Source organism: Mustela putorius, unplaced genomic scaffold (assembly GCF_011764305.1).
Source record: "Mustela putorius furo isolate JIRA1106 unplaced genomic scaffold, ASM1176430v1.1 tig00003867_pilon_pilon_pilon, whole genome shotgun sequence".
Taxonomy (NCBI): Eukaryota; Metazoa; Chordata; class Mammalia; order Carnivora; family Mustelidae; genus Mustela; species Mustela putorius.
In genome coordinates, this window is record NW_025422019.1 from 25,239,601 (window position 1) to 25,255,306 (window position 15,706).

General features: G+C 41.1%; 1 protein-coding gene across 2 annotated transcripts in view; it reads left to right on the forward strand.

Moving 5' to 3' along the window:
- ARHGAP15 (Rho GTPase activating protein 15) overlaps nucleotides 1–15,706 on the forward strand; it is a 605,619-nt gene that overhangs the window by 557,092 nt on the left and 32,821 nt on the right. The gene's annotated exons all lie outside the window — the stretch shown is intronic.

Genomic DNA, 15,706 nt, shown 5'->3' on the forward strand with positions numbered 1-15,706 from the left:
GTTAGTGTTCACAAAGGAGATTGAAAGTCATGCAGAACTTAGAAACTTTATCCTAAATATTGCCCCTTATGTAGAAATGACTGTGTCTCACTACCAGTAATCTCTTCTCTTGTATCATATTCACATTCTTTTTAACCAGGCTATTTTCTCTAGCATTTTCCCCCTCCCCCCTCCCCCCACCCCCCCAACCCCCCCCCCATGCCTTTCCTCCCTTATCTCATCATCATCCTTAAATTCTTTCTCCCATTCCCCTCACTCTGAGAACTCTCTTTGCTCTCAGGCTCTGTTGCCTACATCCATCCCCCATTTATTCAGGACACACAATAGTTCCATATCGAGGAACTATCGTGAGAGAGTGGAACTGGAAATGAGAACAATTTTATCAGGATGACAATCAGCCGCTAGATGCAGTGTAGTTATTCAGCTGTGATGTCTCCCTCCCTGCCCCCGCGAAGTTCAGTTCCCTCACCTCACTCTCAAACGCCCAACTTTGTGGCTCCAGCCCCTCCTCTTCTCGCGAGACTGGCAAACCAGCCTGTCTTTATAGGGATTCTGCTAGCCTACCCATCTGTTTGAGGAAACCTCTGTTCTTTTATTTCTCACTTGCAAAGAGACAAGTAGAACACTCAGGGACAGAGCCATAGCAAGGAGTAGGCAAGACACAGGTGCTGGCACCCTGGCACTAATAACACTTTTGTTCCTGCTCTCCGTGAACTGACAGTCAGCATACACCTCTTAATAAATAATTTTCCTTCATCAGTTTTTTCACTCCATTCATTTCCCTCATCAATTAATTCCTTGATTTCCCATCATGTTTGGGGAAAAAAGAAATGATCTCTGCTGTAAAGGAATGTTTATCTAATTAATTTATGTCTCTATGTTTGGACATCAGAACAAATTTCCTCACACAGTGAAAAGATATACAAAGTGATCTTTTACCTAAATCTGATTTTCCCCCATTTGAACCCCTCTCCCTTCTATTAGCAATTATTTTACATCCCAGAAAAATTCTACTGTTAAAAACACAACTCTTCTCCAATGAGAGCACGACTCTTCCTCTTGGATCCCTGCTCACCCATCTTTTTCCATTTCTTTTTCACTTCCAACTGCCATTCCTGGGTCATAAGTGTTTCCCTGGTACTGACCTTTGTGTTACTGGAAGAGGATTCCATTCACTTTCCCAGGGCCACGTTTCCTGTTTAGAGTTGGAGATCCCCCACAGAGATAGTGAGGCATTTTATGGGTGGTTTACATGTCCCACTATATTTTTCTAACTAGCAAGAAGAGAAAAATAAAATGTGTGCCCTCTTCTCTCTGGCCTCACTCTCCATTCATACCACACTGAAAATAACCAATTCCTAGAGTGCCAAGCTCTTAAAGTAATTCATACTTCCCTGGCAAGGACAGGAATTTATCCTTCATCTTGGCCGAGGAAGGCCTATGTTACACACCCCTTGTCACATTCTTGCTGTTCTCTGCGAGACTTTCCCCCCACCAACACCCTGTAATAGGTTAGGTGGGCCTAGAAGCAAGTGGCTACATAGGGAAACGAAAGAAACGTTCCTTGCCACATTCTAGGAATTTAGGATCCCAAAGAACTTGTATCCAAGAAATGGTAATATCCAAGTAAACAGGCGGTCGTGCGCGCGCCCCTGGGAGGTGGAGATAGCGGGGGAGGGAGGAGAGGGCCACAGAGACGTTTTGTTCATCACGAACGCAGCCACCTGAAAAACACCAGCTAATTAGCAGTCTGTAGCCACACAACACAGCAGTTTAGTGCAAGAAGTGAACAATACTTTACCTAATTGAAACTACAGAGCGGACTTAGGTAGACTGCATGCAATTACACAGATTGGAAGTCAGCCAGGACACGGAGGTTAACAATCCCTTCTCTCACAAAAAGCACCACGGGAACTTTAATGACCACAAGTGATAAGGGCTGTTATTCTGCAGTCCATCCAAAAGGCCTCACCTCTCACACCCCAGATTCCATCAGAAGCGCTTAACAGTGTCCACTAATTGGTTGGGGGGGGGAGGGCGCCCTCTATGGGCACAGGTGCGCTTGTACCATGTGACTAACTCACCTTTCCCTGACTAAAACAGGCTTTCAGGTACTCGAGTGGAGGGGGCTTCAAAAAAAAAGGGGGACATTTGGGTGGGTCACAGGGTGGACAGTGGGAGCTGCAAAGGCTGCGAAGTCTCCTCAGCCAGCACTACTGCAGCCTAAGCATTCCAGAAAGCTCTAGGTTAGAATTCCTTAAACTTGAGTGTGCTTACAAATCCTGTCACCTTGAGAGCTTGTTAAAACTGTAGATTCTGATTCAGGGGACCTGTAATGGGGCCTGAGATTCTGCATAGAGAATTAAGTCCGGAGGTGCTGCTGATCTAAGAACCACACTTTCAAAACACGGTTCTTACAGAGAAGAGCTCTCCCTGGACCGCAGAGCGGGGGCTGGGCGAAGAGAAAGAGGACTTTCAGATGAGTTGAACACCCAGAATAATCAAGTTCATTTTCATGTGTCCCAGGAACTAAAGAAAAGAAACATGAGAGTCCAAAATAGTAAATAATCCAATCCAGTCCTCAAATGTACTCATAAGATGACCTCTCTTCCTGAGGGGTGGGAGGAGGCACAGCGTTTGATCCCTGAATACGTTCTGTGAAGGAGACACCTACCCTGAACAGTAGTAGGATTTTCCACTGCCTGGTTAGTGCTGTAACAGAGACACACCAGCCAGCAGCGGTCTGTGATGACCTCCCAAGAACCAAAACGGTCTTTCAAGATGAATCAAGAGAAGACAAGAGAGCAGAATGCAGACCTTCAAAGCTGGACCAATGGACAGTGAAGGGAGTGATAATCTTGCTTCAAAGCTTTGTAAAATAGAATCAGAGTTGCTGAAAAACATCAAAGAATGGGCCATTTTAAGCTTATATTATGCAAACTTAATTTATTGCTGCATACTACAGAGGCTTTCATGCTAAAGCCTGCATGTACCATAAAAGATTTAATTGTTAGTTGGATTAATGATTATATTCTTTATCTAGTTATTTCCTAAGTGCTTCTTATACTAATATCTACATATTTTGTGACTTCTTAATGATAGAATTCACTTTGGATGTATGGAAACACACACACACACACTTAAAAAGCAAGACCCAATTAATCCCTGGTAAAAGGAGTATGGGTTCCTACATTTGGACACGCTGTAACATGCTGTAAACTAGATAAGGCTGGAGTTTAAATACACATTTATCCTAATATATGGCTCATCATTATAGCTGCAAAAGTGCTATTACTTGCCAAAGATATATAAATTTAAGATATCATTCAAAAACATATCATTTGAAAGGCTCAGCTGTCTAAAGCCAGCATGATAAAGTACTAATTCAAGAAGGAGAAGAATATAAGCACCATCAAGGAATCAACAGGATCTATGGAGTGTCTATTTTGTGTTCCATACTACACTGGAGAGAGAGAGGAAGATAAAAGAAGTATCAAATCAAAAGTATCAAGTTGTACCTTTGCAGAGCTAGGAATCTAACAGGGGACAAAGCACTTAAAAAGAGAGAGTAGAGAATAATTAACTGTTAAACAGTAGGTACAGAGAGAAATAGCCTAAAGAAGTTGAGAAGTCTTCACTGAAAGATAGAGATCGAGTTGAGTTTGATACACGGGTGGAATTTTGGAAACACGGGCTTGTTCCGTGGGTTAGCTTGAGAAAGGCCCCAGGAAGCCAGGATGAGCAGCCTATGCTAACCGGGACAGGGAGCAAAGGAGGAGGAGACTTGAGTGCAGGGAGGAGCCCAGTTATGGGTACACGTGCAGAAAAGTTGGAATTTCATGTCTCAGGTTCCACTGAGAACCAAGACATGTTATTGAGGACCTGGTGAAGGGCTTCTGTTTTTTAAGTATCTTAAATTGAGCAGTATCTCAGTATCTCAAAGTTACTGAACAGTCATATGAAAATGGATTTGGTGATAGGAGGGCTAAAGAAGGGGGCTAGAGCAAAGCCAGTTAAATGGAGCGGTTATCTTGCCATGACCAGAGAGCAATTATTCACGTGTTGTCTCTGGAACTCTGTGGGAAGAGTGCAATGCCTAGACAGACTTTCATGGAAGTCAAGAGTACTTGGCGAGAGGTTTGATGTAATGGCTGAATGACCAGAAAGAAAGTCCATGTCAGGGTGTCCAATTAGTAGACTACAGAGAATGACGATGTCACTGGTAGAAACTGGTCAACTTTGATGGAGCACCAAGTAGGCACCAGGTATTGTTCTACGAACTAACGATACATTAATAAACTTAACAGAAATCGTTTTGCTCCCATTGAGTTTATGCCAGACATATAATATAAACAAATAAAACAGATCTGTATAACGAACAAGGAAACGCTACCCATATTAGAAAGTGGTGGGTGCTAGGGAATTCAAAACAGTGGGGCAGAGGAGGAGAATCAAGAGGGGTAGGAGGGTGGTCCGCAGAAATAATTAAGGTCTGTTGGAGAGAAGGTGAGATTTAAGAGAAGACGGGGAGTTACTGAGGTAGATATTTGGAGTCAAAGCATTCAGGCAGAGAGGACACTTAATACTTGGCGTCTTCCAGCTACAGAAAAGCAAGAAGGCCAGTGTGGCAGGAGCCTGGAGGAGGTGGGGAGAGTAGGAGGAGGGAGTCTCATCGTTGACAAGGCCTTTGTGAGAAATTGATCTTTTGCTCCCAATGAAAAGAAAGGGACAACCAGTCGTAAAGCTGGGAGCAGGCACGGCACACACAGACAGATATCTGTTTTAAAGGAATCAGGGGGTGCCTGGCTGGCTCAGTAGAGCGTGCAACCCTCAGTCGCAGGTTTGTAAGTTTGAGCCCCACGCTGGGTGTAGAGATTACTTTAAAAAAAAAAAAATCTTAAAAGAATCAGTATGCTGAAAACACATCCTAGAAAAAAGTGGAAAACTATTTAAATTATCCAGTCATGAATCTAATTGGAAATAGCTATTTGTGGGTGGGAAGTGTCTCAGGCATTCACCTCTGATGGTTTGAGAGAATCTGAAAAAATGAATTCCAGTCCCCAACTTGGGAACAACTTTAGGCCTGTCACTTTACTTCTCAGCCACTGTTTGGTCATTTTCAGCATGGGAATAATTCTTTACTTTACCTAACTTGGGGTGTGTGTGTGTGTGTGTGTGTGTGTAATCGAATAAGACAAAGAAAGTGAAAGCCAGTTCTATATACTATTTTAGAATTTGACAGGTTTGGAAATCCAAACACAATATCTAGCCCAGACGCTTGATCTTGCACTAAATCCAAGAGAGTAGAAAGATCACTGGATTAAGAACCAGCAAACCAAAGTTTATGTCCCGAAGATGATTCTTGAATAGTGTCACTTGGATAGGAGCTCCTCGGAGTATCTGTTTTCTCTTCTGTGTTAAAGGAGGTTATGATACCTACACCTCAAACAACTTCCTTCAGAGTTATCTGTAAATAAACCCATTATAAGCCACAGAGCACAGAAGAGATGAAGGCGTCCTGCTCTAAGCTCCTCCTGCAACCACTGACAGCTCTACCCAGCCAATTGTAAAGTTGTAATTAATCTTTCCCTCAGCATAGGTTAACTTTAATTCCTGAAGAGCAGGAATAATTTCTTCTTGGAGTTGATAGTGCCCTGTGTAACTAGCACAGGCTAGTGCAACAGAAAATATTTAACAAAATCATTTTAGCAGGTGGGTAAGTGAAATTATGATATGAAAGAAGAGGCAGATTTAGAAATCAGAGTTTCAGGGTTAGTATTTCAAGTTGTGTAAGTGAATGCACTCACCAAAAGAGTTTAGAGCCTAAAAACAGAGCATAGTATTAAACACCGCTTTAGGGACAAGCACAGGAAGAATCACTAACCAGCGAAGGGAAGCAAAGTAGAAAGTAAATAGCTAATTCAGAATAATCAACATTATAAAAACCCAGAGATTATCATCAAATACTATAACTCAACAAATAACTTCCGCTCCAAAAAGATCCAAACAAATTTCAATTAGCTGTCATTCCACAAGTCAGAAATCTCTCATAACCACCCATTTATCTAATAACCACCCTCTAGCACAGAGATAACTCAAATTCCTAATGAGAGCTTCAAGATGTAGAAGTTCCTTGTGAATCATCAAAGGGTGGCAACTGATGTCCATTGTAATTTTAATATTAATTGTGTTGTTGATTACTGCTAATCTAAAGATGATGATATAATATAAGTGTTTTTCACCAGAGCATTTGCTTAGTCAGAACCTTATACTCCCTGGGTTTTCTGAGTAAAAGAAGTTTACTGGGTAGGCAGGAAAATTGCACACAAAATCATTTCCCCAGTCTGTTTCTGAAGTACACACTTACCAGGCCATCTTGCAACATACCTAGCCAATAATCTTCCTCTCTACTCCAGAGCTCACTTTGTTGTTCCTTTTTAACTGACGTTTTGGAATTCACCTGAAAACACCAACATGCCAAGACAAAACTTGGCCTGTGGAGGAGACACCATATTCAAAACCAATCTGGAGAAAACAACATACTCGGTAGTTGTTTTTTTTTTTTTTTTTTTATGATCTTAACATTTATTTTCATCATGATCACACTTTGAGGATGATAACCCAGTCCTAGGAATACCGGCCTCTAGGCGATGAAGAGTTAAGACTGGAAAGTTCACTCCCTGTGCCCTTTTTTCCATCCCTCCTTCCCCGCGGTACCACAAAATGAATAATGCCTTAGACATAGTTTTTGCAATGCTAATATTTGAACAGTAAAAGATACCTTAAGACCTTCATCAAGATTTTTTAAGGCCTCATTTAATGTCAGTGTCAAGGTTCTGTGAGGAATAATTAATATAACAAAACAAGGTCTATGTGCCCATCGATTGCCAGGGGATTTATGCAGGTGACTCATTAATGCTGCAGGGGATTCTGCATGTAAATCCCAAAGCCTCGATAGGGAAATGGGACCCAATGATTTTTTTCCCCCTATAAAAAACACAAACAATGACAAGTATAAAAGCAGATAACCTGAATATCTATACAAACCGCTATATGGCTTGTAAAAGTTTTCCATTTACATCCTGTCACCTCTTCTTCTCACATGTATAAAAGATGGGGCAATTATTTCAACAAACCTACCCATATAAATCAACGCAGTTGTGCTGTGGGAAGACTGGGTGTTTAAGGCATTTAATATTTCAGCATTGCCAGATTATCACCCGGATCCATTTCGTTTTGTGGTCAAGTGCATGATTAGCACTGTGACAGGATATTGGCCATTTTCGTATGAAGATCTGCAAATCCTAGTAAACAAATACCAGTTGGAAAAATTAAGAACAAGTCTGTGGACTGGAATGCACCCTACTTGTAATGGGAACAAAAAGCTGGCAATCAAATCTAAAGAAAAAGCTAAATCACAGCAGAATGACCTACTTTAAGGCATTTGCCAAAGAGGCAGTGTTTTTAGACAGCTCTTCTGAAGTAGCGTCTTTCTGTCTATGCCATCTGCAGATTTATTATTGCCTGGAAAAAAAAAAAAACAACCAAAAAAAAAAAAAAGCTCTATTTGAATGATACTAAGAGCCTGGTCTATAGGAAAGATTCCAGTATTGTGGGCACCACACCCACACCTACTGATGTGGTCCAAGGTTTTGCTTTAGAGGCACCTAATTAAGAAACCCTGACTCATTTACATGGAGACGTTTGATCTAAATTACACTCCAAACCGCACCAAATTGGGAGCATCTGTGAATGTGAAATGTTTGTTCCCTGTGACGGCTAGAACAGGGCCAGCTCTGGACGGCACATGTTCAAGTGACGAAAAATATTTCACATGTAACGTACTTCTGAGACCCACTTTTCCACTAATAATTCATAGTGATCCTAACCAGTATCTGTATTTCCACAATTATTTCAGGCTGTGAAAAATTATGTCACTTTTTTTTTTTTCTACAGCTAGGAAGAGGTGGAAGACCACCTACTTGGTTTGTTGTCGTTGATAAAAGGCCTTCAGTGCAGCCAATAGCAAAGAGGCAAAGCTGGATGGTACAGAGGCTAATACACACACACACACACACACACACACGTGTGTGTGTTAAGATATATCTATATATATCTTAACTTGGAAACTTGGAAATGCAGAGCCATCATCTAAAGGGAGAAGTCACAAGAAGATCCCTCTCATCACTGCCTTGACTTCTCCGAGTTCCCACTTGACTTGCCAGTTCTTAGCAAAACTTTGCCTCCCAACTCCTTCAAGGTTGTATTTGTGTCCGGGACACACTGTCCATAAACATGAGGAGACTGACATGTTGAAAGTCACATTACTTTCAAGGAGAGGGCATTCAGGCACAGTCCATTTCAATTCCATCAGGCAAAATGTCTAGAAAGTGAAATTAAAAAAAAAAAAAAAATTCTGCCTTTGGATACTAGGACCAATCCTCTGCACACAGTCTTCAGGAAGAGGGCTGTATTTCAAGTACAAACAAATAGTGTTTGATGGCTGTCGACCCTACACTTCGGCCACTTTACTTTATTAGGCCATGTATCACCTATATTTCAGCAGGAGCCCAAAGAACAAGAAACTTTAAAAAATAATTCCAGATTTTTTTTTTTTTTGGTCTAAGAAGGATATTAATGCATTGGTCTGATGTCCTGTTTTTTGCAGTAGCTAGAATGAGATTTGAATATATTAATATTTTCAGCAGCAGAGCCCAGGGAGCCCAGTTAATCACTTACGCATGGATACATAGATATACTTCAGTCAGAGGTAAGGTTTTCGGCTCTCGTGTTGGTAATGCTTAGAGAGATCGAATGAAAGGGGCGGTTCTCCCTGAGTCTTTGTTGTGGGCATGCATTGTGACAGTATGGAGCCAGAGTTCTTCTGGTTGTCTACACAGCCTGGATTCAATAAACTGTTATATATGCATATTATGACAATGTGGTCAAGGAAACCAGATTTTTTTACTCTACCTTCAAGTGCCTACGTAGCCTAAATCTGGTGCTTATTTTTCTTGTCCCCATTCAATATGTTAACATATTCATAATTTAATACAGGTTATGCTTGCTTTATAATTAAAGTTATGGACTTGGATGGGAAAGCATTCAGACTGCACTGTATGAAAAGTATCTTTGTTCTATATTGTACTGCACGGTTCGGTGTGAATCCTAAATCTGGATAATCCCAGAATCTATTAGCTTGCTACGGCTGTTCTAACAAAATACCACAGTCTGGGTGACTTAAACAATAGAAATTTATTTTCTCACACTTCTGGAGGCTAAAAGTCCAAGACCACAGTGTCAGGGATTGGCTTCTCCTGAGACCTCCCTTCTTGGTTTGCAGATGGCCATCTTCTCACTGAGTCCTTACATGGTCTTTTCCTCTGTGGGTACACAGACCTGGTGGTTTTGGTCCCAATTTCTTCTTCTTATAAAGACAGCAATCGTATTGGCTAAGAGCCCACCTAATGGCCTCATTTTAACTTGATCACCAAATATAGACACATTCTGAGGTACTGGGAGTTAGGGCTTCAACAAATGGATTTGGGGGTTGGGCAGTACATGATACAGCCCATGACAGAGACCAAGGATATTTATATCCATGCGGCTGACATGCCTGATGCCAAATGTGTATTTATTTGAGGCCAAAACTAAAAGTTAAGTTCATATTTTTAAATCTGTGGTGTTTTTCCAGTACGATTGTCAGTCACTTTCTCCATCAATAAGAAACAAAGATGACTTTAAGAAGGTTTAGGGGAACAACAGCAACATGACTCTTCTCATACCTTTTTGCTAGACTGGAAGGAAGCAGTTACTGAGTACAGTAAGTGTTACCACAGGGCCGGCCCAAGCCCCACCCCGCCTTCAGGGACCCCTGGTCTAGAGGCGTAAGTGCCTCACTCTCCATTACTGCCGCCCTCCATTAGGAGCAGATAATGCGAGAGATACCACTTTCACAATAAAACAGTGCACTTACACCACACCTTTCAACTCAGCATTTCCAAATGCTTTAAAAATCATTATTATTTTTATTATTTATTTGTGGAATCCCAGCAGTGTACTCAGCACTGGGAAGTACAGTCAAAGCCACAGAGCTACGGTCTCAGTTTCGCAGACTTAAATGACGCTCAAATCCGCCCCCTCCTTGATGTGCCAGTAAAAAATCTGAAGGTGGATGTCTGTATGTGCATGCTTACCTTGAGAAAAGGGAAGAGAAACTTGTCTGAGTTACCCTGCTACTTGAATAGCTGAAGAAATTTAGCAAAGAGCTTTTGTAGAGTGTTGTCCTGACAAACCAACAACAAAACCAAGAAAAAAGCATGATAGCAAATACATGGCTTTAGACCTAAAATTCAGAAAATGGAAATGAATTGCCCTCATCAAGGGCAACTACAGTAACACTTTAAAGGGGTTATTAAGCAGTGCAGGAAGTGGAAATCAATCATGCTCTGCATATTGTTCAATGGTCATTATTTCCTGGGTCAAATCTGCTTGACATTCAATTTAATACAGTCTTTCATCAAGCTGAAAAGCCCTGGAGAAACTTTCACTGGCCACCCACATTTTCCAATAGGACTGTTGCCTGATCCACTTCATTTTTCTGACTTATCATCATTGCGTATTTCTGCCTTCTACTGAAAGACTTCTAGTGCTTTACATGACTTGTGAGGTAGTGGTGTTGTCCATTCCTATAAGGAATGCGTTGTCCATTCCTATAAGGCTAGAAGCTGGTCCAGTGTCTGACCCATCGTGGGTTCTCAATAAATAGTTGTGAGATGAGGGAACAAGTTTTCATAATACTCTTCCAAGCTGTCTGAAAGTGCATTTGACACATCTTACTCCCCCAATGAAGTTCTAAAGTAAGACAGATGGCAACAAAGCAGAGATAGTCCAGATGCAAATTAAAAATCTAATGAAATAATGATTTCAGTTGCTTTAAATCAAAGTGACCAAATGCATTTGTAGAAAATATATGTTGAAATCTAGCTTGCCCTAGTCTTGAATTTAGCCAATGAAGGTATTTTTTGGGAGAGGGGGTGGGGTGGTGGCGGCGAAGTATGAGTTCAGGAATTTTTGTGATGATGGGAGGCAGAAATCATAAACTGGAAGGGGTTGTGGACATGGGGTAGGACCATGGGGGGATCACCGGAAAGTAGAATAGAGATCATTCATTGGACTCAGTAGATCACAGGAGGCAAGGGGGTCAGGGAGGTAGAGAAAAGTTGGGTTACTTGGGGTGTTCTGTGAAAAGTAAAGACTATCAGGTATAGAAACCTACTTTAAGGATATTGTTGGAAACATAAGACCATCATTAGCAACATGATGGAGGAAATAATAAAGTAGAAATTCAGGAAATAGGAGCTGCCATAATGCAGCCAAAATAAGGAGGATGTTTATTGCGTCTTCTGGGGTTAGTGCTGCTCACCACCCTGGGCAGGACTGTGTCATCCCCAGAGCTGGGAGCTTAAGTTGGGCCTAGACACACACAATAATCATCCATAAGTCACAAAAGCACGTTTCCTCTGTTAGAGGAAAACGTGCAGTATTCCTTTTCTTTCACTTTCTCGCAAGCTGGTAATGCGGAAAGACTGTGTATCCTCGTCTGTCCGGCTGTGCCGAGGCTTAAACATCCTGAGCCCCTTAGAGGAAGCATGCTGCAAAGCAGAGGAGAACAGGACGCCTTCTGAAAATGAGTGAGCTAGAGCCACTGAGAAGCTGCTGGGCTCATCTCGAAACCCACCAAGTAACGACAGCCCAGCCAGAAACGGAGTTCAAAAGTCAAAAGTGTCTGACTACCCTAAATTGAAAGAACATCCAAAAATCCAAATTGCGTGGCGTGGCTCAGGCTGCTCTATTACAAAGTTCATACTTAGATTTCACGTGTTTGTATTCCAATGTGCAGTGTCTCTTTAAAAATGGAACTGTTGAGTTTCAAGTCAGGAAGTAGCAAAGTGGCCTCACAGAGAGCATATGGAAGGTTTTTGTTTTGGGGGGTGGGGGAAGGAGTTGGTTTTGTTTTTAGTTCTGTGGAATTTCAGTCCAATCAACACCTAGGCTGCTCCTTAAAAAAAAGAAGAAAGACCCTTTATCTCTCTCTCTCTCTCTCTTTTTCCCTCTTCCTCTCTTCCTCTCATCCATCTTTCTTCCTTTCCTTCTTTCTTTCATGATTCAGTGCACAGGCATCTAACCAAAGACATCCAAAAGGCAAGTCGAGGTACAGCAGCAATAGTGAGCATCTAACCTTTATTCTCACTTTCAATAGGGAAATGCTTTATAGGTCTTCAAGATGTCAGCGCCCAAAAGGAAACTGTTCAGTCCTCTCATTTCAAAGATGAGCAAACCTGGGAAAGTCCCAGGTCATCTGGCCAGTTCACAGGTCCTATAGCACAGGTTTACTTTAGTGATGGGGGAAAAAAAGGAAATGAGCCACCTTGAAGGCACTTGAGCTCCAACTGGCCAGCTATTCTGGGTAGTTAAATGCAGTTAGGATTCTTAGATTTGCAGTTTCCAAAGAGGATAATTTCTTTATCCTTTTTTTTTTTTTTTTTTTTTTTTTTTTTTTTTTTTAATGAACAAGCAGGGAGGCGGGTCAGAGAGAGAGAGAGAAAGAAGCAGACTCTCTGCTGAGCAGGGAGCCTGATGTGGGGTTTGATCCCCAGACCCTGAGATCATGACTTGAGCCCAAGGCAGATGCTTAATTGACTTAGCCACTCAGGTGCCCCTAAAGAGGATAATTTCTCATAAAGGTCCCCTTTCAATAAAACTGCCAGTACTTCCTTCCCTTCTTAACTTTACCTGGAATTCTAATCATTACTTCCATGCTTGAATGTGTCACTCCCCCAGACGAATGAATTTTCTCATCAATGCCACCGTACTGCCTGCAACCCCATCTGGAGCAGTTGGCCCACACTCTTCTGCTCCTATCCAGGTTCCTCTCCATGCTGGCTGCCCATCCCAGATCTACCACTTCTTCAAAGAATCTGACTCAATGCCCAGATCTTTTAAGATTTGCTTGATCAGAGCTCGGGCCCTATCTGAAGTGGTCTTCCTTACTCTCAACTCATAGCCCTCCTTATGAACAAACATCCAGGTGAATTGGACACTTACATACGGCACAGTGAATGTAATAAGCCAAAGGCTATGCTTGTGCTTTTTTAATTCCTCCAGGATGCCTAGCATGAATAGACACAATTTATTGAGCACTAACCGCACATCCCATACTTTGCTGGATATTCAAAATACATTATCTCAGCTTGGGAACCTTGTAAAATAGGCAGTATGCTCAACTGATGTAGCCAAAATCTAGCATCCAGGGGCACCACTTTTTCCCCTAGATCTGCCAACTAAAATGTGGTGGGGTCAGCATTAGAATGCGGGTGTGTCTGAATCCAAAGATCCCATGCCGAGCTTCTACGCAAAACTGCCTCCTGTCTGAGTAACCTGCACATCAAAGTCACTAAATATTTGTGAATTTCATGAATATCTATTCATGAGTAAGTGAATTAATATGGAATCTGTTCCCTGTACCAGCCTGGCTTGCAAAAATGAAAATAATAAGAAATTCTGAATCTTGGTGCCTCTGAACAAATGTGGTCACATAGAAAGTACAGGAAAAACAGAAATGTTTTCAGAAGTTAGCAGTGAATTTGATCACTGATAGTCTACCTGGAAGTGATATGACTCACAGGGAATGAAACAAGGCTCCAGTCAAATTTGGCAAGCATTTGGAAGTTTAGCTCATGCATCTTAAATATTCTACTAACCTCAGCCCTTATTTTCCCTCTGCTCTTGTTTTCTTACTCATTTTAAATGTATTTTAACTTTTTTATATTGAATGCATGTTTTATATACAGTAAATGCTTTTATTTGCTACAGTGGAAGTATAAATCAGTTTAATGCATAATAAAATTAATTAAGAAAATAAAAATTGGTGCTCAGATTTACAGAACAAGTTCAGAAATGTTTACCGAGAGGATAGAAGTGGTGGCTCATGCTTCATGTATCATTTCAGCCAAGCATAAGACTATAATTATGAAGTTGTATTTCAGGGAAGACCTGAAACGTGTGGTGTTCCAGGAGGGTACTTAAAGCTACAACCTGTCAGTATTAAAATCAGAAGAGTTTAGTGGCCAATGAAAGAGATAAGGGATTTTTATAGAATTTTTAAAAATCCCAGTAAACCGAACAAATAGCTGAATTTTAAAATGAGTTTTTCTTCAAACACCATGAGATTTGCAAACTGATATTTTAAAACACAGAGATGAGGGCTGATTAAGACTGAAAGATATGGTTTTCTTGAAGTTTCTTGGTGAATTAATATCAAGACAATAAAGAGAAGCACATTTTGTGACCGAGACCACCTTCAATTGTATTTCCTAATGGTAACAGGGGCTGGGAATCACTGGTCGGCTCCACTCATATCCCATGAATACTTCAGGATATTTTTGTTTTGTTTTTGAAGATTTTATTTATTTATTTATTTGACAGAGAGAGATCACAAGCAGGCAGAGAGGCAGCAGAGAGAGAGAGGGGAAGGCAGGCTCCCTGCTGTGGGGCTCAATCCCAGGACCCTGGTATCAGGACCTGAGCTGAAGACAGGCTTTAACCCACTGAGCCACCCAGGCGCCCCAATACTTCAGTTTTGATAAAGAAAGGCCTTGTTCAGATTTCTCCAGCTATGGTAAGCAGCGGGGACATGAACGCGACTCTCACTTCATTGGAACCAACTTAATTCAGTGAACCAGCCATGGAAAGGGAAACAGTTAGGAAAAGGGAGAGAGTATTTCTTACCAAATTGTCATTGCCCTCTGCTTTGTCAGTGGGTATTATTGTCTACGACAAATTCTCAGGGGGTCTCCAAAGAATCAGAGTCAAGCCCTTTTTAAGAGTGCTGAAAGGATGGGTATCTGATTTGTTTTAACTGCACGCATGTGTGTGACCAAATAAAGCAGATCTCTGAAGAGTCTTTTTCCAGATGGATACACGACATTTGTACTTTATCTGAGCCCATTTTGGAGAGTGAAGGCTCTTCAAAAGTAATATAATCTGTGGGGACTGAGGGCTTGATACTCAAGAACCCAGATTTCAATTTCTGGGGACATCAGTGAACTGTACCTCCAGTTACTGATTTCAATTCTAAAATAGAAAAATTAAAGCCGCCCCGACTTTATTTTTCATTAAACAGTGTGGCAAGTTTAACAAACCTGTGTCTCCAACTCATGTGTTGTAAGACAAGCTACCATAAATTTTCAGCCAGAAACTACCTTTAGATTTATTCGGAGACTAGAAGAATTTATTTCCGTTTTTTTACTTCCTCAGTCTATGGAGTTACAAAGCAAGAATTTTTGCTCCTCTTTGTTAAAGAGTCCTATCTATGAAGACAGAGGTTTTATATCTTGAGAAATCTTCAAAGTCTGTGACAGTCATCATAGAAGTCAAACTGTAATTATCGTATCTGTGATCTATTTTTCTTTAGAAAAAAATAGCCTGATCTAAGTTTATTTTTACAAAAAAAAAAAACCCAAAACTAAATATAACCTAACAAAGCCTACAAACTCAAATACATCTTTATTCTAAATTTAACTTGTTTTTATCTTGGCCTACCCTCATTTATGCTAATATTTGATTCATAAGCTTCGTCTTAAATGAAGTGTCCAACCTAACTAGTCTAGATGTGAGAGGGGGTGCTCACCTTGGTTTAGATGTG